The sequence below is a fragment of the Elephantulus edwardii genome, unplaced genomic scaffold, assembly GCF_000299155.1.
Source record: "Elephantulus edwardii isolate Elephantulus edwardi_28Jun2011 unplaced genomic scaffold, EleEdw1.0 scaffold00242, whole genome shotgun sequence".
NCBI lineage: Eukaryota > Metazoa > Chordata > Mammalia > Macroscelidea > Macroscelididae > Elephantulus > Elephantulus edwardii.
In genome coordinates, this window is record NW_006399992.1 from 13,081 (window position 1) to 15,834 (window position 2,754).

Here is a 2,754-nt window from a genome sequence, read left to right on the forward strand (position 1 = left end):
CTGTTTGTTTTCTTAGCAGTCTGTGGTACACTCTATAGTCTTCTCCAGCACAGCTCAAAGGCATCAACTCTCCTCTATCCTCCTTGGTTATTGTCCAACTCTCTGATGCATAACAAGTGATTGCAAAGACCATGGCCTGTATCAGAAGCACCTTAGTCTTCAGAGAGACACCACTGAAGTTATATTTTATGAAATTTTTGCTCCTTAGTGCTGAATAGTATTCCATTGTGTGAATATACCAGAATTTATCAATCTATGTTGATAAGCATTTCAGTTGTTTCCATGTTCTAGCCATTATGAATAACACTGCTATGAAAATAGGTGTACATTTGCATCTTATTTCTATTCTCTTTGGGATATATTCCTTGTAGTGGAATAGATGGGTAGTATTCCCTGTCTCTGAGTTATTCATTGGGTCTACTTCTATTTTTTTAGAATGCTTATTTTGTTGTTTGGGGTTTCTCCCCCAGCCCACAATGTTTCAAGCTGCCTGTTGCTTTTTTGACAACTGTGAAGTTCTTCTTGGTATGGGTTAGACCATTTCTGTTGTTTGTATAGGTTATTGATAATTCTTTATCTTTATGATGGCACTGATTAAATGCAGTGTGGCCATTTTGCAACTGGAACTTGGAGACACAGTGCTGGTAAGAAAATAACAGAGACAGAGAAAGGGAAATAAAGTGAGGCACGGGGACCAAAGGAAAGCCTGGGCAAAACCCAGGCAAAACCCAATGCCCTGTCATTTCTTTCTCTCAGTATATATAAACACAAACATCCTATTATTACAGTGTAGCACTACACAGCAAGCAGTTATCTCTTAGAAGAAAAACGCATTTTCAATATAGTTGGAGCTCCATAACAACTTGCCCAGAAAATCCTAACACACAAGAAACTAATCTCTAGCATCTTCAAGTTTTCAAGGACAATAACTTCTCATCAGTCTATATTTTTACAAGCTCTCAAAGACTTTAGTTTCTCATAAACTAAGCTTTCACAGCTGTTCTTCTGCATCTTATGAGGTTTCATGAATGCACCCCATTATTTTGGGGACAAGTCCGCATGCTTTGTCCAGCAAGCCGCCTGCAGCAAGCTTAGATTATAGACATAGACAGTTCACCAAGGCACGGTGGCCTTCAGAGACCCTCACAATACAGACTGAAAGGGTCTGCAATGCAGACTGAAAGTATCTGAAATGAAGGACAGCACTTCTGTCTACCAGATGTCCTTTTTGGTCGGATGTAATGGGAAAGTTCATTTTTCTGAAAGTTCTTCAAGTCCTCTCTGCTATAAGCACAGCCCTGTGGTTATCTTGACTGAACATGCTCCCTCTCTCCTGACAGATGCACTTTCTCTCTGCTTAAGCACATTATTTGAAAAGCTGGACTCTATGAAGAGGAATGTGGCATCAAAATTGAAAGGAGACTCATCAATAGCTTGTGTTATGCAAATGACACAACCTTGCTGAAAGTGAGGAGGACTTGAAATGCTTTTTGTAGAAGAACAAGGAATGCAGCCTTCTGTGTGGGTTTCGTCTCAATACCAAGAAAATAAAGATTCTTACCACTGAACCAATAGGCAGTGTCAAGATGTATAGAGAGGAGATAGAAACTCAGCAGTTTCGAATTGCTTGGATCCACAATTAACGCCCTTGGTACTAGCAGTGAGGAAATAAAGAGATGCATTACACTGTGAAAATCTGCAGTTAGGGATCTTTCCAAATTACAGAGTAGTGATTTAGGCCATAATCTTTCCAATTACTAGCTATGCATCCAAGACCTGGACAATGAATAAGGATGACAGAAAAAGAATTGACACCTTTGTGATGTTAGTGGTGTTGGAGAAGAACACTGAACATCCCATGGACGACCAAGAGAACAAACAGATATGTCTTGGAGATAGTACAGCAGGAGTGCTCTTTAGAGGCAAGAATGATGAGGCTTTGTCTCACATACTTTGGACATATTGCTAGGAGATACCATTCCTTGGAGAAGGACATGATATTGGGAAGGGTGGAGGGTCAGCAAAGGAAAGGAAAACCCTCAACCAGGTGGACTGACATTGTTATTATTGCTGCAACGGGCTCTTGTGTGTTGGGAAATGTGAAGATGGTACAGGATCAGATCTTTTGTTCATAGGGTCACTATGAATTGTACTTGAGTCTACGGCCTCTCACAACAACAACGACAACAAAACCAACAACAACAAAGCATTTTGACAGTGTAAGAAGATAAGAGTTTAAATGTGCATGAAGCATGGAGTATGGATAAAAACTTTTCCTCTGACGTAATCAAGTGAAAGCTTAGACTTCATAATTATTTTTAATAGTTGGTTAGAGTGTGTATATCTTTTAGTGTATCTTTTTTAAAATTGAGATTTTAATGAAAGTTTATAGAGAACTTTGATTTCCAATCATTCATTGTTGCACATTTTCCTCCCTGCCCTGCCCTATCCCCCAGTTTGCTTTTCTTAAAAAATGAAAAAAAATTCTTTCATTGTTATACAATCCTCCCCATGCCCCATCCAACTTTGCTATGCAGCTCTTACTCTGGACTCTTGTCATGCAAATAATGTTGTTGTTATGTACCATTGAGTTGCTTGCAACTCATAGCGACTCTATGTACAAGAGCTTTAAATGCTGTTCTATCCTGTGCCAACCTAGCCATCTCAAACCCACTTATTCCCACCGCTCCAGTCACAGAATCGATCCATCTCACCAAAGGTCTTCCTCTCCTTCGCCGTCCCTCCACTCTGCCA